The sequence below is a fragment of the Neovison vison genome, chromosome 8, assembly GCF_020171115.1.
Source record: "Neovison vison isolate M4711 chromosome 8, ASM_NN_V1, whole genome shotgun sequence".
NCBI classification, from domain to species: Eukaryota; Metazoa; Chordata; class Mammalia; order Carnivora; family Mustelidae; genus Neogale; species Neogale vison.
The window spans coordinates 35,722,146-35,749,383 of NC_058098.1; the positions used below are offsets into that span (position 1 = coordinate 35,722,146).

The window sequence follows — 27,238 nt, forward strand, 5'->3', positions numbered from 1 at the left end:
TAGGCCTTTATAGACCCTGAATAATAATTTGAATCTGCTGGTTCCCTACTGGCAAGGAGGACAACAGTTTTGTTTTGTTTTGCTTTGTTTTTAAATCAAGCAATGAGTAAATCCTAGGGGAAAAATCTTATTATTATATTAAAAATACAGTTAGGGCTATCTGGTCATTCTTAATAGACTTAAACTTATCCAGTGTTTGTTTCTTAAATTAGACTCTGTTACCTTTCCCAGAGCAAGATGAAGAAAATCCTAAACAGTATTATTCTCAGCATAAGCACAGGAGAGTGGAAAATGCTACCACCACCACAAGTTAATCCTGTGGGCCTGTGGAATTTTCTGTGAAGCTCTGAATCAGTCTGACTCTCTCCTCATAGGTGTAATATTTAAAGATATCAGTGTGGGGCATTAGCAGTTGAAAATTCAGAATACAAAGCCAGTCCTCCCGTGACTGCCACATAACTTTTGCCTGCGTATGAGTCTACATGTTGCCAAACTTCCTCTATTTATTTATTAAATCTGGAAAATCCCCCACCTCCTCCATTCTTTCACAAAACTTTCTGCATGAATGACTTTCAGTCTGAGGGCCATATATTTATTTCCTTTCTCTCCACTGTAGGCTTTTCTCCAAGAAACTTCCACATGCTAAATTAGTGTCACATTTTGGGGGGCAGGGGGTAATCCTGACTATAAAGGATTTTGTAGTGACTTTGCCTTTGTCACCACTTTCTCCCAGTCCATTCCAGCTTGCTTTATCACGAAAGTGAGAACCATAACTAGCAGTTTTATTGGCAACTAAGGGTCTAAGGACCATGCAGATCTTCTTCTTCTTTATTGTGTAAGAATCTTTATTGTTTAATGAATATTTAAGTAGACAAATTTCAGCAACATGCCTTGTTTTGGGAATCCTGCTTTAATAAAAATCAAAGCACTATTTGTTAATTTTTATTAATAACATTAATATTTCAAAATACCCTTTGGGTCAGGGAATCGTTAAGAAACAATGACTTGTACTTATTTCAACTAAAAGCAACCTTTATTAAATTCTTATAGCTCTGCTAGCTATGAACGTCCCCTTTACAACTCTGCTTTCCTCCTTTCCTTCTTTTCCTGGGATTCTCTCTCCAATAGCTTGCCATTAAAAACTTGAGCTTGGGGGCGCCTGGGTGGCTCAGTGGGTTAAGCCACTGCCTTTGGCTCAGGTCATGATCCTAGGGTCCTGGGATCGAGTCCCCGTCGGGCTCTCTGCTCAGCGGGGAGCCTGCTTCCTCCTCTCTCTCTGCCTGCCTCTGCCTAATTGTGATCTCTCTCTCTGTCAAATAAATAAATAAATTCTTAAAACAAACAAACAAACAACAACAACAACAACAACAAAAAACAAACTTGAGCTTGGCCCTGAGGCCAGAGCGCGAGGTGGGTGTGTGGATGTGGTGGCAGGGTTGGGGATTGTGTGTTGTTTTTCCGGATCCGAGACAAGGATTTTCCATCGCCTGAAAGAGGCCATCAAGTTTTAACATTGCAAGGCACGACTTCTAATCGCATCCTTCCCGGAAAAGTACAAACAGTTCCTCAGCCGAGGTCCCCCACCTCCCACGCACTCTCCAGCTCGCCCTCCCCGCGGAGAGCCCCGCGACAGCCTCCCCAACACCTGTGAATCATCCGAGAGGCTGCCACCGCGAAACCATTTGCATACCCCACCACCCGCTCTCCCTCCGTGCCTAAAGCACAACAAAGGAGGACAGTTAGGATTATTTCTTTACGATTATTATTTTTATTCTCTCATATGACCAGCGCCAAGTAGCCTTTCTCGCTCACGCTGTTTCGAGCGTCAGCAACCTCCCCCCACCCCGCCCACCTCCGGCCTCGACTGGTACCTAGGTTTGCGCACTGAATGAACCACCAGAATTTTTGTAGCGTCCCAGAGATCCTTGAATCCTCAGCCCTCCACACTCCCCCTTGAAAGTCCGGACGGTTCTAAAAGGTGTGTACGCGCTTCCGCGAACTATTCCTAAGAAACCCAACATAAAACCCCAGACTCCGGTTGCATATTCAACCGAAAACAGCGTCATCTATTTTGCCCTCAGCAAAGAACTCTCAACTCCAAGCCGTGAACTCCAGGAAACCCACGCTGGTCGGGTTAACTACCCTTCCCTCCCCCTTCGCCCAATTCATTTTGTATCTCTCAGAGATAATTGCTCTGACGTACTTTAAAATAACGTGTACGAGTCTGTCTCCCCAACTGACCACATTAATGCAAACTCCAAGCGCTCGATGCTGCTTTGATAAAATGAAGAAATCACTCATAAAAATAGCAGCCCACGTAGCCTTGCCATATATGGAGCTGGTGAGGGTTGACAGGGATGCCCCTTCGGAGCCGCTTCTTTAGAAAAAAACACATTGCAGCTGAAGTCCCCTCGGCTCCCTCCTCCCCCTCTTTCTACTCCTCTGCCTTCCCCTCCCCTTCTATGACTCAACCAAAGACAATTCAGCGGGGGGTGGGGGGATTATATATAATCGCATATATGTCGCATATATAACACAATATAACAGAGAGATACATATATACATATACATAGACACACAAAGAATATCAGAAAACCGGTCGCGAGATAAATGTATTTGCCTGACACCGGTTGTGAAAACGGAGTCATTTAAGAATCGTCCCGTTCAGGTGTTTATAATAAACCCTGAAATACGAAGGTTTGCAGTATAGCGCACCGGGAGCTGAGTCAAGCGCTCCGCACCACTCGGCTCCTCCCCTCCCACCGCCGGCCTCCATCCTCCCTCCGCCCTCCCCTCAACACACTTCCTCCCCGCCCCTCCGAGATAGGGCTATTAAAAGCTGCTGACGTCAAAAGGGACGGCCATCTTTGATGAGGGCAGAGCTCACGTTGCATTGAAGACGAAACCTCGGGGAGGTCAGGCGCTGTCTCTCCTTCCCTCCCTGCTTGGCGGCTCCTCCACACTTGCAACCTGCAAGGGTCCGGGCGAACACCACCCTCTGAAGAAGCCAAGGTAAGGAGCCTCCACCTCGGGTCGTGGTTCTGGTTTTGGATGGCTGCATACCCAGAGGGGACCACAGCCAGGGAGCCAAGTGAGCTTGGGCAAATACAAGTATTTGTGCACCTAGGGTGCGGTATTCCGTGTGTGCGCGTTGGGATAGCTCCGGTCTGGGGCTTTATAAAGTATTTTCTAGGTGAGCTGCTTGGGGAAGGGAGGAATGGGGACATTGCAGATGGAGCGATGGGAAGGAAGCGCAAGGATACGTACCGAATAATAACTTACTCTTTCGAAACAGTAGTGGGACTCTCTCTCTCTTCCATTTTGCGATGCAGTTTTCAGAGATGTTTAGGCTGCTAGGTTTTTTATTTTGTTTTCTATAGACCAAAACAAACAAACCCTGTCGTTCTGACCCTGTTATTTTGACTGTTGTCGTTAAGGCGCTATTATCCAGGGAAGAATTAGGGAACAGGCAGGTTGTGGGCGCTGGGGAGGCGAAAGCAGAAGGGGGAGTTCCCGCCCCGGGCAAGCTGAGCTGCAGCCTCCATGCCCCGCGGACTTGATTTATGCCGCCTGCTTCACGTCAACTGCAGGCTGGCGGAAGGCGGGCGGGTCGTGCTGTGTGGGAGGGCTCTGCGGAGGGCTGGCGGGGGTGGGCTAGCCTTGGGGACTGCGGCGGGCCGCAGTCAGCACCCTGGACAGCAATACCGAGGGCCCTCGAGGGCTCCCGCGACCTTTCAGCACCACGGACAGCGGTCCGGCAGCAGCACCCCCGGATCTACCCGCTGCAGAATGCCCGGCCAGAGCTGGGTGTTTAGGGCTGGAGACCAAATTGCCTCTCTGAGATCCCGGTCTCACAGAGACTCCCTAATAGAGAAGGCATAGTAGGTTAACAATTTTAAAAAAGCAAAAAATAAATCTTGCCCACAGAACTCCTTTGCAGGCAATTGATTACCTCTCCCATCCTCAGCTCCTTCATAGCTTCAAAAAAATAAGTCTACTTATGGAAATTTTCATGTTACCCCTTCCCCCCCTTTTAGGTCGAAAATAAACACATTTCTTAAATTAAAGAAATATATATGCACTCATCCTCCAGTTGGATATCAAGGTTTTGTTTTTAACACAGAGTTTGTCTGCAGACCTTCAGTGGGCATGAATGAGGTATATACGTAGATACCAACATGATATTTCCATATAAATTTTTATTTGATTAAAAAAAAGAGGGGGTAGTTGAACTAAGCAGAATCAACTTTAAAAACAAATCTTTCTTCCCCTTCCTTCTCCCCCATCCTTGTAATTAGGCATGAACATAAGCACATACTCACAAAAATACATCTCTGAGAAATATTACAGGTCCTCCAGGGTATAGATTTAATCTCTTTGGCCATGGTTTCAGAGTGAGTGGAAGTGTTTCCTATGGACCTTAGTTATCTCAAGCTGATAGTTTCTGATTTGAATGTCATTAAGACTGGTTTTCCTCAGGAAAATCCAACTGTGTCCTTCAGGGTAATGCAGGTGTTAGATTGAAACCAGACTCTGACCTAAAGATCTACTGCAATTTCTATTACGGCACTGCGGGATTTTGCTGAGACAGTGATAAGTACTTTAACCATTTTCTATTCTGAGGATTGGGGCCTCTGAGTGAAAAAAATTACCACTGGGATATTTCCTGCTGTTTGATGTAACTAAAATTGGCATAAAATGACCAGGAGCAAAACTGTACTATTTGAATAGTTGTTAAATAAGAGTAACAGCGTCATAGGTAGGTATCTATGCAGCGCATTAAAAGAAACACTGTCATGAATCTTTGAAAAGCCTCACAGTAAGATCTTGGATTGTTTTTGTAAGTCATAACTCCAATCACTTCTATACCAGAGCTCCTAAAATGCCCTGTCAATATAGAGGAGGTACTTTCACTGCCGGCTATTTATTTCCTAATGTTTTTCTATTTCATGGATAACCATGTGTTTCCATATGAGTATATACTGATCTATTACTGTGTATAGTTGTAAAATTAATATTCAGGGGTACGTAAGTGCATGAAAAAATTTTGTAACTCTGCAATCTGCAAGCGAAATAAACAACTGTGTTTTAGTGATGGGAGGAGGGGAGAAAAGATGGGTAGGAGTCTTTAAAAATGCTTTGACTTCATGCTGCATGTCCAGACAGCTCTGCGTAGTTGCGTCAAATGAAAAAGCCTAACGCTGCCAGAATTACGTGCTTGGACATTAGTAATTACTGCTGGGTTTGTTTGCTAGTGGAAGACTGGGGGGATTGGGGGGATGGAGGTAGAAGACCGCAGTGGAGCTGGCAAAGGGCAAAGATCTGGAAAGAAGTGGCGATGTGCACAATTATGGAGCTAATTCTAGAACAGCATACTGAGAAATTAAAGAAAAACATAATTGAAGCATGAATTTAACATTTATATTATTGATAAGCTTCAGGAAAAAAAATGAAGAGATTTTCTATTTTAAATTTTAAACATCCAGGGCAATATGGCAAGAAGAGGCCGGAGCAGATGGACATCAGGATGTGCCAGGAAACATTCATGCAGACCCTCCGATGGTAGCTGCTTGTTTGTTCATTGGCATTTTCTGCATTATCACCTTGGCATTCAGAATGCGAAACAGTTTATAATCTTCTTAACCTCTCCATGGTAAAAATCTCCCAAGAATTTACAGTTTTATTCCTACTTTGTTAAACATGCACAACCGCACATGCACAAACACAATAAACTGCCCCTTAATTAGCTTGTCTAATGGAATTCCTAAACTCTAAGTGTTAGCCCCAGAGTGGTGTTTATCAACCAGAAGACTGATATTTCTGCCAGTGGCACCTCTTCCCATAGCAGCCAGCCTTCAGCAGAACGTGTAGGTTTTGATGATTAGTAGAAATAAAAGATAACTTGAGAAAGAGATTGAGAGTGGAGACATGAAGGATAAAAATAGATAAATCTGCTCTTTTATATGATGTACTATGAAAAAACCATTTCTCTCACATTACGAAGCTGCTTTTCAATTCTATAAAGGTAAGAAAATTGGTGTTGTCAGCCTCAGCGTAGATATATTTCTGCAGTGTCATCCCTTGTCAGCAAGGACCGACGTGATAGGAAGATATTGACCAATCAATGAGCACCAGATACATAAATGAACCCCATGGAGGATATAAAGTCTCATGCTTATATGGTCTTTGACCTCAATAAGTTTAGCATGTAATAATCTTAGTAAAAATAATAAACAATAAAAATTAATAAATAATACCAGAATGAAATACAATAAAATAGTGGAAGAAAAATCATGAAGGGAATATATAATGATTTGCCCACTGAGTGTGACCAGAAATAAAGAAGATAAATTCTAAGGAGGACAATATTGCATTGGACTAGAATGATCTGAGCAAGAAGGCAGTACATCAGCTGATTTTTGGAGGTTGGAGAAGTGGGGGAGATCTGCTGAGTAAAAGTTACAGCACAGGCAGAACTACAAATAAGGCAGACCCAAGTTATGGACAGCAAATTTCCATCCATTTGGGTAGTGAGTCGCTTATGTTGGGGAATATGCTGGAACAGAGACTTGAAGCCTTCTATGGAAGGCTTTGAATACCAAGTTGATGATTTAGTGCTTTATTTTCCAAAGTTAATTTCAGAGGAGAAGCTGATATAATAAAGTAACCAGATCCTTCTTAACATCTGGGAACTGCTATTTCCAGAATGGATTACATTTGCCTTCCTCCAGAAATAGAGGGGAGTAAATTGGTATAAAGGATGATTAATTAGAAGAAAAAAAAATCAGTCCTCATTTAGGCATCCTTTAAGATCCCTTCACAGGATATACGTGGACTTATGAGTTTGCCTAGAAGTTAATGATAAGGTTCAAATTTTCATTATTGACTAGAACAAATTATTCAAGATGAGCACCTACCAGAAAGATTGCAAACCAGGTCAAGAACCAGGAATGAGAGGTACCCAGAAGGTACACATGCACAATAAACTTGTAGAGCACTCTCTTGCATCCTTGGAGCATTCTGCCTTGTAACATAACACTGGCGGGCTGAATGAAAATAGAGGCCAGTTTTTCTGTGCATGTTTCAGGCTGCCTGACATATACAACCAGTCCCAAGTAGCTAAAACTAGAAGAAAAAAAAAAACTATAGTAAAATTTTGGAAAACTGAGGTGAGGTGGACAGAGAGCCTATTTCTTTCCCTACCATCGTAGCTGACTCTGCTGAGTCTCCTTACTCCAGGACTAGCTCAAAGTCTGAACTATACCTATTTCATTTTTAATCTTGTGGTTACCACTCTCACAGCAGAGCTTCAGAATTACAAATGCTGTCAGAACTGCTGAACTGAAATAGTCAGAGACTCCATGCAGACGAATAAGTGGCAGTTGCAGACATAGATCTTGTTGCTATTTCAATTCTCACGCGGAAGTGTCGAGGGACTATGCTCATCTGTTCTTCACCGAAACACTGGCAGGTGAGACATCCTTAGGATAACATGTTGATTTCCAAGATGATTCCCTGGGGGGGGATTTTGGAAATAGTGACGTTTCAGAGGAGGTCAAACTGGTGGTTATTAAACTGAATGCAGAGCACCTTCCAAGTATCAAGAGGGAGGGAGGAGACACTGTATAGCATTGAGGAAGCAGAACATGATGAGTGCAGAAAGGGTTTTAAAGTATAATTAATTGTAAAAGGGGGAAGAGATTTCAGGGAAATTTCCAGAGAACTCTAGCTGCAGTGTCAGAATTACTATCACTGCTCTAATGATAATAGCTACTCACTGCTACATAATTTTCTTCACAAGGATTTCAAAGCATTTCACCCAATATAAATGTACCACCAGTTTCTGATTTCTAAATGAATACTGCAAACCACAGTTATAGGATGAATTTATATATGATATTAGATAACATTTAGTAAGCCATAGCTCTCATGTAGAAGAACAGAGATACCCAAAGCCACGATTAATCAGAATAGGCTTATGGGGGAGAAGAGTGAGCCACTAATTCTAAAAGCTTTTACCTGTACCAGTTCAGTAAATCTGCATAACAACCCTGTATTCAGGGTATCGTTACTATTTCCATTTTACAGATGAGCAAACTGAGGCAATGGAAGGCTGAGAAACTTGCTTAAGATCACAGAGCAGAGCCAGGATTTAAATGTGATCACTCTGAGTCCAGAGACTAAGCCATTAACTGTCTATTACACAACCTCTTGCATCATCCACATTTTTCGTATCAGCCAAATCAAGCCCAGAGAATGTACATGATTTCTTTTCCAATATCTTTTCCCCTAGATTGGGCTGCAGGGCATGATGGCAAAGATGCTGATCAGGAGCCAGGAGACCCAGTTCTAGCCCTGAAGCATCTGCTTGTAATTTCCTGTTTGGGAGTCCCCCTGTCTTTACACAAGTCACTCAACCACCATTGAACTCAGTTTGTTTATCTATAGAATGGCAGATCTGGACTAATATTTTCCAATATCTGTACCATTCAGAAGTTAATGAAATTGGTGCTGCAAACTCTGGATAGTAGGTCTGGTTCCAGTGACCTGTTGATCTCAGCAGGCCCTGCCTTAACATTGCTTCAGTACCTGACCTGACTCCCACCCCCATTATGAGATTAATTTACATCCACAGTCTCCCTCCTCTTCAATTTCTCATTCCCTCTCTCTCTCTCTCTTTCCCTCTCTCCCAGGAATTTCTTTCGCATCATCTTTCTGAAGTCTTTATGGTCAGACTTCAGAAATCCTGGCTTTTTCCTCAAAGCCCTGATCTGAGCCATCAGTGTTGTGGGGACCTTTCACCCTTCTCAATCAGATTTATTGTTCTCTGGCACAGACTGTTTCCTACAACCTGCCTAAACTTTTTATAATTCTTTTCCCAGACTAATTAACTTGTTGTTTTTTTTATCCTTTTCTAGACCTAAAGCAGTTTATTAGCTACTGTTTCTTCATTTCTCCTCTTTCTTCCTCTGCCACTTGGAAAAAAGGAAAACACTTTCTTAGAATCTGTGAGCTCTTAAGTACTTAAAACAACAATTTCATATGATTTGAATCACGTAATATTAGTAGCTAGCTCAAAAACTAATCAAGTTTGATGGATGGGTTAAGGGTGGAGAGGGAAAATAACATTTAAAAAAGCCTTAAGGGGGTGCCTGGGTGGCTCCGTGGGTTAAAGCCTCTGCCTTCGGCTCCGGTCATGATCTCAGGGTCATGATCTCAGGGTCCTGGGATCAAGCCCCACATCGGGCTCTCTGCTGGGCAGGGAGCCTGCCTCCTCCTCTCTCTCTGCCTGCCTCTCTGCCTACTTGTCATCACTGTCTGTCAAATAAATAAATAAAATCTTTAAAAAAAAATAAAAGCCTTAAAGGTCAAGGGACAAAGAGAAGGTGAAGCCTTAAAGCCTCTGAGATTTATAGTTCAGAGGCTAGCAGCTGGCAGTACAATGTTCATTAATTAAACTCAGAGTCACATGTGAATTGAAGTCCCATGCTCCCGAAAAGCCGTGTTTTCCCCTTGTTGCTAAAATCCCATTCCTCCTCAATGTTTGAGCAGCGTTTTACCAGAGTAAAGCATGGCATGACAAGAGGAGATCCTAACTGATTTCTTCACTGCTGTCTCTCAGAGGTTAGCCTTGGCAGCAATTTAACCGATGATAAGAACAGATCTGTATCCCCTAAAAGAGATGGGGGACAATCCTGTGGAAGGGTGCATGTTTCCTTTTAAATGCTCAGTGATCACTCTAGAGAAATTGAAAGTAAATGACAGTGTCATCACCAGATTGATGCTGTATGACAGCAGCACTGGCTTTATGGATGGGCTTTCCATGGTCGTGGAAAAATACACATGATCTTCTTAGCTAGTAAAGGAAGCCAAACTGTGTTTCCTGTGAAGTGGGAACTCAAATGACTCACTAATCTTTTCTTCTGCTTTGGGGTTTTTGTTGTTGTTGACCTGATTTGGTTCCTAGTACCCAGAGATGGCTAATGCTCTCGCGTCTCGTGTTTGTGCTTTCGGCTCCCTCACCTCCTCCATCCTCCAAAACGGTCCATTTTATACTTGAAGAGCAAGATTCTATTCCCACTAAAATGGTAGGTTCTATAAAATGACCATCTGGTCTCATCATTTCCCCATCGCTTCCTATAACCAAATCCCACCAGTCACAGGTTTTGAACTTGGGAGATGACTCTTCATGCCTGCAGGCTTGAGCCAGTGGCTTCTGTTCTTTACAGACGTAAGCACTTCTGAAAATGAAAGCCTCAGAGGTGCCCCCCTGAGGCCAGATTTGCACTGCACTCTGGCCCTGCTCCTATTTCAGACAAATCCATTTGTATAGTTCTGAGAATTCTGCAAGTTGGACAGAATTCCTTTGCGATGGGGACTCTCAGACCAAATTGCTGGTTTCCTTTCTTTATATTCATCTTTTGTACAATTTCAAAAAAATAATGACTGACAAGTTGTTAAGCCATGCATTTCTTGAATTTCTCTGCAGTTAGTCCGAGATCCATCTGACAGCTCCAAGTAAATCAGACCGTGACTTATCCATTGATAAACAGAAAGTAGAGGGACATACATGCCCATGTGTCTGCTAGGAAGGCTATGCAATAGTCCTGTCAAGTGAATTTTTTATTTTATTGGGAAATCCTATTGTAACCTCACTGTAACACTAGAAATCAAGATAGCATTCCTGATTTAGGCCAGGGAAATTGCTGAACATACCCAATTTTTCCAATTCTAAGATGACTCTCCCTAGTATTCCTCAAACTTAAATCAGCCATCATCATGGCACTTTTCATTAATTAATTAATTCAACAAATATTTATTGAGCATCTGTCATGTGCCAGGAAAACACTGTACTATCTTCAGTAAAAGAGCAGTAAATAAAGCATGCACGTTTCTGCCTTCATTGCATTTTTCTGGGCATCCCCTTTTGACATGTTATTATTTTAGAAGATGTGTTTCACATAGGATCCCTTTTTAAATCTAAGATATTAACCCAACTTAGAAAAAAACGTGGTTCTCTACTCAACATGCGCAATTGATTGAAGGTTTCTACTGAGTGGTCAGTATCCATAGAGGGATTGCTACATCATAAACAGAATATGAATTAACACCCTCAGTCATCAAGGAATTCAGTAAATGTCTAAGATATGCCCTTACGTAAATTTGTCTCTATGGACATGGCAATCAACTAAGATATCACTAACATTTCCTTTAAGTGTATATATCCCAGGCTTTTGGCACCTATCTCTATAGATTCTTCCCACCAGTCATGGGGGAAACAGGTCAAGCTTTGAAGAACGTGGTACCTCCTCAGTCAGAAAATCTAGCCCTGACTATAAAGGTCATGGAACAATGTAAGAATAGGGTGACTGAGAGAAAGAGCAGTATTTTTTGATGACAGTACTTCCCAAGCCAATCCACTTACCTCCTCTGGGAACTTCCTGTCGTGAAACCAGGTTTCAAAGATTCAGGATCAAGTAGAAGTATGTATTAGGCTCCCAACTCTTGCCTTTAGAAATGTACCTTTTCCTCCCAATGAGCAATGCTCCCATCTCCCTTATATGATTTCTCACATAGCTTTGTAATTACATATGCATTTTTCTTCCTTAACAGACTATAAAATTTTTGAGAGCAAGGGCAATATGTTAACCATTTTTGAATCCTTGGTAACAGTGCCTGTCACACACCAGGTATACAGGACATGAATGAGTGAATGGGAATACCAACCACCCCTTTGCAGAAAAAAGAATTCTACTACTGTAAGTAATTCCTCCTTTTATTAACCAAATGTTACGATCAGAACAACTCAGGAATGCATATTCACCCTAACTGTTGGAATGAAGTTTGATGCCAACGAAGCTCTTGTGTTCACATCAACTAGCTGCGAAACTTTGGCCAATAATTTCTTTTTTCTGACCTGCTCTTTTATCACCTATAAGTCAGGGGTTAAAATGCTAATGAAGACTCAGGTGATTCTCAAGGAAAGTGTGGCCAAAAGCAGGTTTGTATTCAGGGATGAAAAGCCATTGCCTATGAGTGATTTAAGTCAAATTACATACAGAGCCAAGCTATTTGACATATATAAAATACATAGCTAAAATTCTTTATTTTTTACTAAGATGAAAAAGATGTTTTTGATTCTGCTGTCCACACATATCATAGTCACTGGGGGATAGAGTGGTTCTTCGGCCAACTTTAATTTTCTGGGTTACGTATTTGCTGCTTCTCTGTTAGAATGGCAGCATGGTTGAGTTGGCTCCCCAGAAAATGCTAACTTTTCCTTTCAAACATCCAGTGTTCTCTTGCCTAGGAGAGAAAAATAAACTGAGGCATGATGTGGTAAATCACTCCCATTTATCTTTTAAAAAAAAAAAACCTCTTACCAGCTAAGGAATGAATTTTGCATTTCTTTTTCCCCAGCCCTTCTCATGAAACAATTCTAAAACCATGGGTCAGTTACCCTGCACCCTACTTTCTCCAGCTGCAAACAAGGTTACCACTTGACGAACATAAGAAAAAGCTAACTGACTTATAGAATGACTGTGGTGTGGCACACTAGATCATTCGCATACATTTTCTCATTGAATCTCTATGGCAACCTTAAAAGGGCTTAAAATTCTCATCTCTGACTGCAAAGCCTGTGTTTTTTCCCAACTATGAATTTTCCCATCAGTTGCATACAATCCTTGAGATCTAACAGAAAGCATGCTCTGGACATGTAGAACATGAGTCAGCAAAATCCAAAAAAACTCAGTCCTCTGGGTTAGAAAGTCAGGTGAGATATGGTAGTATGGGGAACCAGGAGAAACAAAGTATCCAGCAAGCTCCTTGAGCACTGCATTGAGAGAAATGGTTGCATACTTGGCCCATTTTTGCCACTGCAATTATAGGACCCGGACCAATTTATGTAACCTGAATTGAGCCTCAATTTTCACGTCTATAAAAAGCAAGCAATAGCTGCCTTACGTATGTCACGTGGTTGTCATGAGACTTAAAGGAGCTAATGCTTGTCAAGGTCTATTCCTTCCATCACTCTGCAATCGAGGAGGAAACTGTTATTACCATGCTCTAGTAGCCATCATTTGCCATGCCAGATTTTCAGTGTTCTTTACTGCAGATGATGTGAAGGCCGTATGCTTCTTTTCCTCTTTATAATGTTGAGTTTGCTTAAAGACATAGGTCTTGGTATCATTATATCTTTGTTTGCGCAGCATGCATGATAAAATGGGAAAATGTGTCAACAGTCTGGTTTTTCTACTTGGGGGAGGATTTTTAAAAATGCCTTTGAAGAGCATTTCTGCTTACGGAGTGGACTTGTGAGTCTCCGGATAGCATTTGGAGACACAAGAGGTTCAGTTATGTTTTAAACACTGGTCCCCTTTTGCTTGGTGCCTGGGGACTTAAGGCCCTTAATGAGTTAAAAAGAGATGGTAGGCAAAATTTCCTGCTCTTCTTTAGCTTGAGAAAAAGAAATTTGCTGTAAGCTATTTTATGAATCGTTACCGAAGCTACATCTGTTGGCTTCATTTTGTATTCAGCTTTGTGTGAGGTTTTTTGTCGGGGAGGGTTGGATTCCTTACTAAATATTGTGTGCATGCGTGTGTGTTTTGTATGTGTACACAATACGCAAGCAGAGAGGTGCAAACACAGATGTTTTCTTGGAGGCAGCCTTGGGCATAAGATTCCGGCCTATCTCACCTCATTGTCAAAAGCTTTAGTTTTATTCATAAGCCAATAAATATAAAACCTGCATAGGTGAGTTACATGAGCTGCAAAATGGATGCTGCTATGTCGCATTCACAGAATGATTTCTCTTCCAAGTTCCATATCCCCCAAAGCAACCCTGCCTATGGCCATGACCTCAGATTCTGCTTTTGTGCATCTAGACCTTGAGGATAGGAGAGCTTTTTGGGAAATTTTTTGAAACTCACATTGTCTTTTGAGCATCTACTATGTACTAGTTACTATATTTTAGTCCATTATACTGGTATAGTACTAGTATACTACAAATATAGGATGGTCTAGGATACTAGTAGTTAGTTTTTTTTTAATATTTTATGTGTTTATTTTAGAGAGAGAGAGAGAGAGCATGTGTGCAAGTAGGCGGAGGGGCGGAAAGAGAGAGAATCTCAAGCACACTTAGCACTGAACACAGATACTCACAAGAGGCTAGATCCTGGGACCCTGAGATCACGACCTGAGCCACAATCAAGAGTCTGACAGTTAACCAAATGAGCCACCCAGGCACTCCCTACTGTAGCTAGTATTATACTTAATTTGTACAGCAATCTTCTACGTGCTGGGTGTTATTTTCTATACTTAGAGAGGATACTGTTTAATAAAGGTCCTTTCAAGGTGCTAAGTGCTGCCCGTCCCCTCTCCATGAACCAGTGGATACATTAACTGGGGTTAGTGATCCAAATATCAGGCTTTCTGTTTTAGCCTGACTAGGGAAAAAAATGGTTAGGACCAGCAGCTGGAATCAGATGAGTTCTGCTCCAAGTCTACACTGGGACCCACTAAGGGAGAAAGGGCTGCAGAGATATGTGTAATCAGAACATCTAGAAACCTAAGGTCCTACCTTCTTTCTCCATCCATCCTTCCCAAAGAACAGAATCTTTCTCAGGAGGTTTGCCGCTTGGAGCAGACAAATCTGAGAGAAAAAACCAAGTTGGGAGAGAGAAAGTTGGGAGCCATCATGAGCTCTGATTGCTCACTGCCCATTTCCTATCTCACAGAGTACTTGAGCTGGGGCAAATAAGAAAAGGGTTGGAGGGGGTGGTAGAAGGTCTCTTCCCTGTACTGGTTTTCCCAAAGAGAGGAGGTTCCCATTTTAAGGGACAAAGTAGGAATTGATGAGTCTTTGAACATCAGAAAAGTTCCTCTTTCTTCCACCTGGCTAATACGAGAGAAAACTTGAGTTTGAACTTAAGATCCTAAGTGCAGGATTACTGACCCTCCCCAATCAGTGACCCATTACATTAGGACACTGGTTCTTAGGCGAGGGTCTTTGGACCAGCGTCATCATCATCATCGTCACCGGAGAGGCTGCTAGAAATGCTGTTCTGAGACCCCACTCCACACCTACACAATCTGAAACTCCAGTGCTGTGGGGAGGGCTGGAGTCTGTGTTTTCATCCCCTCCAGGTGATTCTGAGGCAGGCTCAAGTTTGAGAACTAACGTGCTAGCCATCTTAGGAGCTCCTCAAGTGTTCACATTCATCTTAAACAGGGTCCGATGAGGATGAGGTATTTTCACTGTCTCTGCCTCACAAAAGCTGTGACCAGGAACTTAGAGAGGAGCTATACTGGGCCACTGGCTAGAAGTCTCTACTTACTGAGGACAGGAGTCTTAGGTGGGGGATGCAGGGCTCCTTTTTATGCTTTTCTCCCCTTGCAACAATGGCTCAATCTCTTGCTCCTAGAATCTGCCCCCCAAAACCTCTCAAAATGCAAAATTGCACCAGATGACTAGAGAGCCCCTTTCTTCTTTCTGCTGCATCAGCCTGAAGGATATCAGAGAGGAAAATGTACCCACTGTACAAACGATACAGCCATTCCCATGGAGGAATTCCCATTCCTCTTTTGGTCTCCTCCATAAACTGTCACAGATACAAGAAGGGGACATGACCGCTTTTCATACATCCCTGCCGTTTCTTATTTTCTGCTCTGGACCCCAGCACCAACTGCCCTTGAGGAAAGAAAGGATCCTGCTGGCTCACATTGCCCTTCTTTTCTGTGTAGAATCACACATTTGGGTTGCTGGGGCAGACTTCACAAATGGCATTTTTAAAAATGACACATGACCAGGCCCAGAGATAAATGACTTACTAGAGTCGCAGCTTAAGTGTTTGCAGCCAGGGCTGTCGGTTCACTGTTGAGTGCTGCTTCCGCTGCCCTGGGCTGCCTTGCCACTTCTGCCTTCACCTCTTTTCACGTTTTCTCTCCAGCACGGGGCCACACTCCAGGCTGGAAATCTCTCAGTCTGTTGTTACCCTCCGAGGCCTTCAGCCTCGGATGGTGACCCAACGTCTATAAAAGCAAAGAAGGAACATTCTTATGATTCTCAGCTGCCAGGCAGAGCTTCCTGAAAAGGATGGCTGTGTGGCTTATGTCTTTTTGGTTTTGCACATAACAAAAACCCAAATATAAGTGGTTTAGGCAAAAATGGGGATTGACTGGCTCAGAGAATTCAAGTAAATGTTGAACAGCCGAACCATGGAAAAAGCAGAGGTTTACTATGGAGGTTCATGCTTTTCCCTTCTATCCTTGATTCCTTCTGAGTACTGATTCTGCTTTCTCTTTGAAACACCCAGTTCCTCCTTCCATGTACCGGAAACGTGACTCCCAATTTGTTCTTCCTACACATCCACTATGGAAAAGGCACTGCCATTTGTTTCCTGTACTCCATGTTCAGAAATCTTGGGGAAAGACCCTGGTTGATCCAGCTCGGCGCAAGTGCTCACCTACACCCCTCAGCTGTGAATGTGAAGTGTTAAGGAGAATAGGACTTGGAGGCTGGAACCACATGATTTGATTGGGGGAAGAACCAGTTTCTTGGCAGACATAGTAAGTCATATTATGTGTCCTATATACACAGACATAATTTTTATCAGGTCACTTACCAAACACTTGTCTTAATTCACCCTGTAAGTGTTTAGTGACACTTGCTTCTTTTTTCCAAATTGTTTCTCCTGCTATGACCTAATTTTTAAAATTTCATGGCATCTCTGGCAGGAAAGATGGTAAAAGAAAACAAAAAATAACCATTTTTTCAGATCTAAAGACGGGGGCCTAAGAATCTGACTGCCCTGGGGGCACCTGGGTGGCTCAGTGGTTAAGCCTCTGCCTTTGGCTCAGGTCATGATCTCAGGATCCTGGGATAGAGCCCTGCATGGGCTCTCTGCTCAGCAGGGAGCTTATTTCCCACCCCCCTCTCTCTCTGTGCCTGCCTCTCTAACTACTTATGATCTCTGTAAAATAAATATATAAAATCTTAAAAAAAAAAAAAAAAGAAGAAGAAGAATCTGACCGCCCTGAAAAAGGCAGTCAAACTAGTCAAAGGCAGGGCCAGCTCAAGGATGAAGATTAGCCAGATGTCCAGTTCTGTTCCTAATTCATGGATGGCGAACTAGTGGCCTTAGGCTCAATGTGACCCCAAAACTTACTTTATGTGGCCAGTGCTGGATTTGCAGATATCTTAAATATGAATGCCTTAAGGCAGCATATGTCCCCTCCAATTTGCCATAGAGCCTAACACTACAAAACTTTTTATACCTTGTTGTCCACTTGGTTCTGTTATCTTCCTCTATCCAGAGACATTTGAGTTTCTTCTGTGGCCTGCCAAAGTTATGGCATTTTTGGTGGTTCTGTGACCTGCCAGAACCAAATACAAGAAGTTTCTTGGCAAATTGTGGCAAAATTCTTTTGCCGAAATTCTTTCCTCAAGATGTCTTCATAAGTTAAATCAATATTTTGAGAGCTAAGATGGGGCAAATAAATTGCACTAAATAGACCAACCAATTTTTTTACTTTTTAAAAATCTGAATACAATTAGCTTTTTGCTTTTTCCACTGATCCTGCTGGCAATCTGGTGACAGCTATGAATCCCTTTGCAGAGTGACATTGTTTTAATGTATAAAATAGAATATGTAAGATCTCATAAGAAACAAGTTGTATTGAAATACAATTATCAAAATTTTTTTATAATTTGTGATATAGTAATACATGATCTTTTAAAAAGTACAGCATAAAATAGCAATATTTGGTGGAGAGTCTAACAATAACCACAATTTCAAGTGGTGATGAGAATATATATTTTGAGATATCTGTAACAACCATGGCATAATCCTAGAAGACATCTGAGATTTCTACTGGGTCTTGTCGGTCTGTAACATCCTCACTTCCATGAATGGTGATTGGTACTGGGTGTGGGCTTGAGTGGCAGGTAACTAGACCACATATCTCTCATCATCCAAAAACAGAAAGTGTGAGCGCCAATATGGAAGCACTTTTCAAGTCTGTTTAGGTCACATTTGCTATTGTCCCATTGGCCAAAGAAAGTCTCATGGCCAAGCACAGAGTCAGTATGGGAGAAACGACAGACACCGAGAGGGGAGTTTTTCCAACCATTTTTGCAAAATTATCTACCACAGCTCCCGGCAAACTTGGGAGCATTAGACAGAGGAAAGCCCTCCATCTACCACAGGTTAGGCACCAGGCTCTGCCTGTCCATCCTGGGGCTTGACAACTCCCACCAAATGCCACTGAAATCAGGGAATTTAGGCATGGTTTATTATTAACCTGCCAAACTTAGAGCCCCTGGGTGTAAGTTTTAGATATCCTTGGGTCAAGAAGGCACCTGGAACATCTTGCTACATCTCTCCAAGTTGACCAAACAACCACAGCCCCAGATGTCCAGTAAATTCATGGGGTAGGCAAAATGAAAATTTTCTCCTCTGAACATTAAGGTTGAGTAAGCCTTTCTGGATTCAGACTGGAAAAAAAAATCACCTTCTTATTGTTTGGTGATGACGTTTCTTTCTTTCTTTCTTTTTTAAAGATTTTATTTATTTATTTGACAGAGACACAGCGAGGGAGGAAACACAAGCAGGGCGAGTAGGAGAGGTAGAAGCAGACTCCCTGCAGAGCAGGGAGCCCGATGCAGGGCTCAATCCCAGAACTCTGGGATCATGACCTGAGCCAAAGGCAGACGCTTAACAACTGAGCCACCCAGGTGCCCAACATTTCTTTATCTGAAATTTTGCCTGGGCTGGCCTTGGTGAGGGCAGTTGTATTTGAAGGGTTTTTGTTTTTTTGTTTTTGTTTTTTCCTTTCCTTCCAGAAGCCCTCCCCTGTTTAAGCAAACTCTTCTTTCTGCTCTAATTGCAAGAGCTCCCCATAACGGTAGAAACAATTCTCAGCCGGTCCTCTGCCCAATGAGCACTTTGGAAATGGGAGCCCAAGGGAGGAGGCAGTGGAAAAAACCCTGAAGGCTTTTCAACTGTGCTGCTGCGTCATGGAAAAGCAGCCAGGCACCTGCACTGGGCCTCCCAGCAGGTCCCACTGGAGCCCTCGTCTTAGTTATTCCGTAGATGATCAGGGGATGTCTGACTCACCCAGCTGTCTAGTCCCACACTTCAAAGAGCATTCTGAGTCCTGCTGTACATTTTCTCAGCTCACTTCACATATCAGATGGCAGACTCCTGAAGCTCAGACCCCGAGCAGAAGAATTGTTCTCTCTTTTAGATCCTGCACCCGCGTCTTTACTGAGCTCTCCCACCACACACGCACAACTTAAAGGTTTCTAAATTCTTGAGTCAGAGTGCTATCTCACGTTGGGTCCTCCCAGAAGCAGACTCTGAAGAGGGATGTTAGTACGCATATCGTATTCGAGAGGCGATCCTAGGGAAGTCTGGTAGGTGAGAAGGGAAGTAAGAGAATGAGGAGGCAGTCAGCGCAGTGGTGAGTATGGGCAGGTTACCACCTGCTGGGCCTCAGTCCCAGAATGCTTCATCTGAAAGGCCAGGAATCGAGTATTTGCGAAGCACTCCCATCCTTCATTGGCTAAGGGCTGTAAACTTGCCTCCAGCCCTGTGGGAAGCTCAGCATACTCCTGAGACTAGAGAAATCCCCACAGTAGGGAGTCATAGCTTGAGTAGCCCTCGGAATGTACAGGAAAGGTGGGGGCCAAGGAGATACAGGTGGGGCATTAAGAATGGCTGGTACCACTGTGTCAGCTGTCACCTCCAGACACCCCAAGCATCACAACACCTGTCTCGAGCTTTGGTGCATTGATGATTTAGTCCTGTGTTTATTTAACACATATTCATTGGGCTCCTACTGGGTACCATTCACTCACACCCGTAGGCTAGGCAGTAAGCTAAGGTTTGGGGGAACATCATCTCATTTGCTTGCCACAACAAACTGCAAGGAGGGATTATTGGTTTCATTCTACAGATGAGGAAAGTGAGGTTCAGTGAGGTTAATAAATTACCTCTAGTCCCTCGGCCTGAAAATGGCAGAGCCAAGATTCCCATCCTGGTCCACCTTCAAGTCTCAACTCCATTCCTCAGTAAACCACCACCCCATTAGGTCAGGGTATGATTCTCCTCATTTGAGAGAAGCCTCAACCCCGCCCAGCCCCTGTGCCACCATCTTCCAGAATCTCTCCCCTCTCTCTTCTTTGTCTGTCCTGTTCTCTCATCTCTAGTTCTCAAGCTGGTTCCGGGGAATTGCCTCCAACCTCTTTGGTGTTTCAAACCCTCTCTCAGGGCAGGGGGCTGTCGCTCCCATCCTCCAGACCCCCTGACCCTGGCCATGGTGACCTCTTTCTCCAACCTCATTACGTCTTTGACTCTCTAGGTCTTTAAACAACCCCCAGCTTACATCCACCCGTGATCTGTTCTCCTTCAACCAGCACGCATCGGCACTTTGGCAGGTCCTGCTGTTTCCGATATCCTGCCGAAGGAATCAGGGAACCATCTCTTTTTGACATCTCGTGACTTGAGGGCTGATTTCAGTTTTCACCCTGGGGACTCCATGCAAACAGGCAGCAAATGGCTTGTTTTTGAGCATCGGACCAAAATGCAAGTCCCAATTTACTGTTGTTAATATTTTAAAAATAGAATGGCATGAGGTGAGGACCAAGAGAGGGAATAATTAATTCCAGCCTGCCAGCAGGGGAGTGGGAGGAAGGCAGCAGCTTTTGCTGTCTTGGGGAGGACACCCTGCAGTAAACACAGAGCTTCAGCCTCCAGGTGGCAAAGGAACATAAAGGGGGCAGGTGGGGTGCAAAACAATGCTGCACGGCACCATTTCGGAGAGAGTATGTCTGACTTCATGAAACATATATGATCCTTTCGAAAAACAATATCCTAGAGCATCAGCGCCAGTACTATCTCTGGTGCTCAGCGGCCAGTACCGGGGAGCAGCCCATTCTGTCCACCTCTCCCTGAACCAACCAGAAGATAAAGTTGAAACTACAAGAAGTGAAAGAATGGGGCTGAGGTCTGTGACGGAAAATGGCTAGTTGTAGACCTGTGAGTGCAAATTGTATACCATGGATCCAAATAGACCATTTTAATTTTTAATTTTAAATTTTTTTTTTTATTTTTTGAGAGAGAGAGCATGAGCAGGTGGGGGGGGGGACAGAGGGAGAGGGAGAGAGAATCCCATGCAGGCTCCATGCTCAGCACAGAGCCTGATGTGGGGCTCGATCTCACCACCCTGAGATCATGACCTGAGCCGAAATCAAGAGGCAGACATATAATGGACTGAGCCACCAAGTTGCCCCCAAATAGATCATTTTTAAATGACCATTTTAAAATCCAAAGTGTTTTAGCAGAGAAGGAAAAGTAGGGGCCTTTGGCATTTAGGGTAGTTTTGAACCCCATCTTGGGCCGCAACTCACTAGGCCCTTTGGAATGCATGGTGTGCTGTGCCAACTCTGTGCCTCCGTGTGGGGGTTACATCGCAGAATCAGGGACAGTCAAGCTGGAAGAAATATTGGGAAGCCTTCAACCCCAAAACCCTCACTAATAAGTAACGATACTCTTGTGACTTTGTTAAATTAACACCTGTTAACTAGACCCCCACCCTATACCACAACACCCACAAGGCTTTCCTAAGTGGAGCAAGAGAGGGAGATAGGAGGGGGTAGAAGCCCTCTGATTTCAGGAGACTACACCAGCAATGCACAGAGGCCTTTCTGGAACCCAGAAGCATTTCTTATTTCCTGCTGTGTCATATGACAGCAAACCCAGAGGCTTCAAGCAGCATTTATTATCTCACAGTTTCCACTGGTCATGATTGTGGGCACGACCTGGATGGGCTCTCTGCTCAGAGTCTCACAAGCTGCCAGAACTGCATTCTCATCAGGAGCCTGAGGTCCGCTTCCAAGCTCATTCAGGTTGTTGGTGGAATTCAGTTCCTTGCCTGGTGGGACCCAGGGCCGGGTTTCCTGGCTGGCTGGCAGGCTGGAATCCTTCTCAGGTCCTCACCACCTGGTCCCCCCGCGCAGGACCTCTCACCGCATTGCAATTTACCTTTTCCAGGTCAGCGGCAGGATATCCTTAGAAGGATTTTGTTAGAAGGCCCGCCCAGCCCTCTTGGGAGGGCTTTCTCCTGATCAGGCCAGGCCCACCAATGATCTCAAAGTCAACTGTTTGTGAACCTTGATCACACATGCAGAATCCCTTTACCTTCTCCATATTACCTAACCTGGTTACAGAGTGACACCCCATCCTATTCACAGAAGCCGCCCACACTCAATGGGAGGAGTTTCCACGCAGAGCCTGTGTGGCGGGAGTAGGAATTGCGACAGCCATCTTAGAATTCCGCCCTCCACGCCAGGGGAAGCCCCGTTCTTCTTCCATAAGTCGGCCACGTGCTCCTACTCCAGAGGGCACCTGGATGCACGTCACACAGTCAGGGGCCTCCCAAACGACCGTTTCTCAGCAGCCGGGCCTCGTTCTGAACCGGTAATTTTGATGTTTGCAGACCTGCCTGCTGGCCTGAGTTAGGGCCTGCGTGCACTTTCCGACCTTGATTGCCTCCATCCACAATCATCGCTCTAGAAGAGGCGAGGCTCACAGAGCCCTGGAAAAGCAGGCAGGGGGCTCTAGAGGATTTGACTTTCAGTGTTCGCTGTCAGCGTCCTGGAGAGTGATGCCAATGGCACGGATCGCTCTGTGGAGCCAGCAATCACGGCAGGCTTGCGGTGGGGGGGGGGTGTCCCCGGCGTGAGCTATGGAAACGCCTGTGGGAAGCAGCTGCTGGGGGTACTAGGGATGTCCCGCAGCCTTGCTGAGCTTCCATAGGGCCAAACAAGAGGTCTGGGGCTGCCCACCCCATTCACGGGAGGTCAGCGTGCCTGTGGGGCCCTTGGCATTCTGAACCCTGCCAAAGCTGGGCTGCTTTGAGCCACAAAGAGTGGTGGAGGCCTTGTCCAGAAAGTCAGGGACTGGGACGGGTCTCCAGGGGCAGGCTGGCAGGGGGAGGGGCCTACAGTCAGGGCCAGGGTGGTCTCTTTGTTTGGTGACCTACAGGCGGCCTGGCAATGCCTCCAGAGCCCCAATGGGCATGTGGTGGGTTGAACCAGATGGCTTCTCATTAGCAGCCTTCCGACCTCCCTTCTTCCTCAGTCATCCACCACGTGTTTATCACATGCTAGGCAGGAGGTTAAAATCGGGTAAGGTGGAAACAAGGGAGGCAGGGAAGGCCCCTCTGAGGACATGGCAGCTAAGCTGCAGAGGAGGAGGGATCCATGATGGTGGGGAGAGTATTTCCAAAGGTTGGTGCAAAGTCCTGAGGCAGGAGCCAGGCAGGTGTTTGCACGTCTGGGGGTCTGGTGCCCTTGCCGGTAGGGGTAACAAGGATCTGGGCAGGTGCCTCCTGCAGCCATGTCTTCCCCCAGTGGACCCCGGGGAGGGGAGGGGGGGATAACCAGGCCATGAAGCATTCGCTGCAAGAAAACTTTAGAGCCCAAATTTTCCAAAATACATGAATTGAGCTAACATGGGAGACCTGTTACAGAAGGAAGCTCTTGTTACCCACAGGTTCTCTTCAAAAAACCTTTAAAGAGTCAGCTCCCACTATGCATTTAAAATATGAATTGATTTACTGGTGTTCCATTCACCCAGCTTCTCAGGAATAAATTCAGCCCATGCTGGAAAGTGTCAAAAACCAAGCTGCATATGGAATAAAACAAAGCAGAGAGATGAGCGAATCTCAAAGGCTTGTGACCTGCAAGCCAGGAAACCCAAGGCTGTGGGAACAGTGAGTTCCAAGTTCCCCACACACTGAGGGATTTTTATGGGATAAATACAGAAGCTGTTTGGCTTTTTCAGCTGATTGGTTGCCTTGTGGTCTAGTTTACCTGGGGAGCTGAGTCAGGGGAACAATGAGTCCGGAGATGGCATGAACAGACTCGGAATTTGGGGGATTGGCTGGGTCCTCTGCTGATTTCTGAGAAGAACTGTTAATTCCTGTAAGGTCAGGTTAAGTTTCCTTAACTCACCTGTGTTAACCAGCTCCATTTTGTCCTTGACATAAGTAACTCCATTTTAGTTTGGTTCTATAAAGGTTACACCTAAATATCCATTTAGCTAATGTAGAAGAAGATTAGGAGTAGGCCCACCTACCCAGTACCCCCAGAGTCTCCCACCAGAGAGATCTAAATCTGCTTCTGAGAATAGATGTGGCCTGTTCACAAGGAGTATAGGTCTAGGAGGAACCCCTGCACTATTATCACAGGAAAGTGCCAGTAGCTTGGGAGTGGGCCCACCTTAACACGGCATTACTTAAAAACTGCTTTCAGTGCTCAACTGTGTAGCTCTTAAGAATGTAGACCAGGAGTTTCCAAAACTTATCTGCACATCAGAATTGCTTAAGATCTTATAAAAGTTCCAAAGCCAGGCCATATCCTAAACTGACCAAATCACAACTTCTGGGGGCAGTTTTAAATAAACTTTTTGTTTTGGAATAGTTTTAGATTTGCAGGAAAGTTGTGAAGATGGCATACCTCTCCCCTGACGAAGGAATACTCTTCATCCAGTTTCTCCCACTGTTAACACCTGCTGTTGTCATGGTACCTTTTGTCACAACTAGAAAATTTACATTAAGCGAACTCCAGATTTTAGATGGATTCCACCAGGTTTTCTCTTAATGTTCTCTTCCTATTCTGGAGTCCAGTCCAGGTACCACACTGCATTTAGTTGTGTCTCCCCGTTTCCTTCCTGTGATAGTTTCTCCATCTTTCTTTGTTCTTCATGACCTTGATAGTCTTGAGAAGAATTGGCCAGGTACCCACAGAATGTCATCCAATCTGGGTTTGTTTCTTCTTCTCATTATTAGACTGGGGTTGTGGGTTTTGGGAAAGAATATGGCGGAAGTAAAGTGCCCCACCCATCATCTCACATTTAGCAAATCCATATGATGTCAATGGTGACGTTAAAATTCACTATTCACCCAGGATAGCGTTTGCCAGGTGACTCCACTGTCAAGTTACTCTTTTTTCCCTTCTCTCATTCTAATCTTTGGAAACCTGTCACTGAGTCTAGTCCAACATCAAGGTTTATGTGTTTATGTGTGTGGGTTGGGGGGAGGTGGTAATCAAGCCCTACCTCCAGGCAAAAATCCAAAGGGCACATTTTCATGGCCACCATACTGTCCTGATCTCTTGGCTTGGTTCCCAATGATTACTGTGCAAACTTTCTCAAATGATCCAGAACTTGGCATACTCCTCCAACCCCCTATGAATGAGCCAGTACTTCCTGACCTTATTACCTTGGGCAGGTGATTAGTCCCTACTGAGCCTCATTTTTCTCATCTGACAAACAGGTGTCAATGGAGTATCTATTTCTAAGAGTTATTACAAAGATGAGTTAGATAATCCATATAGTTCTGACTGTAGTGCTGGACATAGAGCAAGCATTTGGTAAGTGTTAACTATTGACAATAGCAATAATACTAGTAATACCTTCCCCACTCCAACCTTGTGAATCAGATATCTAGTGCACCTCAGTGACATGAAACACTATGTTGAAACTTACATGTGAGAGGGATATATTAAACAACTCATTCCGGAATGTTTACCTCTTAAATGAACACTTCTTTAACACTTACCATACACGAGGCATCGCACTGATCATTTTCATAAATATTGCCTCACTTCGTCTTCATAAAAATCCTATGAGGTAACAATGATTATTATCCCCATTTTACCGATAAGGAAACTGAGGCTCAGTGAGGTGAAGGAGCTTGGCTCACTGAGACACACAGAGAGTGAGTGGCAGAGCCAGGATTTGAATTGAGGCAGTCTGACTCTCAGGTCCATGTTGGTAACCACAACCAGATGATAAGTATGCTGAGTGTAGTGTATGAGTGAGTGTAGTGATGCTGCTTAAAAGGGTTGGCGGGGGGGGGGGTTGGCTGCATTAGGGAAGGGAGCCCAGTCAGGGAAAATATCTGTGAAATCTTCAGCCAGGACATACCAGGCAAGTGGGGGTGGGGTATGGGGAAGGAGAGTGGAGGTGTTTGGAAAGATTAAGGAACATTCTGATTCTCCCCCAAAACCAGCTGCTGTTAGACATTCTTTCCCTAAGAAGTCTCCTCTCTCACCTCTCTTGACTTCTTCTTTAATGGGGAAATCTGGCATGTCTTTGATTTTAGGGAGATCAGAGTGCGCAGGACATCTCTTTCAGTAACTGGAACTGGATGGTTGGCGTCAAAGAATCTGGACCTTTCAAACCACATCCCCCTCATGCTTTGTCTTCTACACTTAAGGCAATCAACTCACCCTCCTTCATTTTTATGTCGAGAGTTTAGTGATGCAAAGGAAATTCCTGATTGGGAGAACTTAGATTAGCTATCAAAATGTGTTCCGGGAAAACGAATATTCATTTGAATCTTTGAGTCTAAAAAAAAGGCTGTTTCTCTGGATTTCAAAGTATTGCATTTAAGTCCTCACCCTGGGTATGTCCCAGACCCATATTCTTGCACCCGAAATGGTGACAAGAATGCCATCTTATCTATCTTTTACATATATACACACAAAAAAATTCCACACATTGATGTTTTGGTCTTTTTTTTTTTTTTAAGAGAGAAAAAGTGTGCATCCTGAGTGTGGGGTGGGAGGGGGCAGAGGGAGCAGAGAGGTGGAGAGAGAGAATCTCAAGCAGACTCCCTGCTGAGCACAGAGCCCCACATGGGGCTTGACCTCAAGAGCCTGAGACACTTAACCAATAAAGCCACCCAAGTGTCCCTCAATATGTGCTTTTATTTATTTTTTATTTTTAAAAAAGATTTTATTTATTTATTTGATAGAGATTCCAAGTGGACAGAGGGGCAGGCAGAGAGAGAGGAAGGGAAGCAGGATCCCTGCTAAGCAGAGAGCCTGATTCAGGGCTCAAACCCAGGAAGCTGGGATCATGACCTGAGCTGAGGGCAGAGGCTTTAAACCACTGAGCCACCCAGGTGCCCCTCAATATGTGCTTTTAAATGGATTTATAATTAAGCTTATGAGAAGGTGTTGTGACTTGCTTATATTTTTCCATATTTGAAGCTGTATCTATATTTGAAATCTCAGGAGTACATGTAAATGACAAGCTATGTCTCTTCCTTTGTTCCATTTTATCCCCATATAAAATCGACTTCTGCTTCCAAAATTGGCAAGGAATAAAAGTACGTTCATTCACATCATGGTTGAAATTTTAAACGTATCTTTACTGACATCTAA

General features: G+C 44.1%; 1 protein-coding gene across 3 annotated transcripts in view; it reads left to right on the top strand.

The window, feature by feature from the left end:
* The first annotated feature begins 2,852 nt into the window (after positions 1 to 2,852).
* SNAP25 (synaptosome associated protein 25) overlaps positions 2,853 to 27,238 on the top strand; it is an 85,332-nt gene continuing 60,946 nt past the window's right edge. Inside the window, exons 1-2 of one of the 3 annotated variants that reach the window (XM_044263448.1) lie at positions 2,854 to 3,012; positions 11,691 to 11,759. The gene's annotated coding sequence lies outside the window, so the exon portion shown is untranslated. Of the gene's footprint in view, positions 3,013 to 11,690; positions 11,760 to 27,238 lie in introns of all 3 variants that reach the window. The other 2 variants (XM_044263447.1, XM_044263446.1) reach the window with 2 other exon arrangements.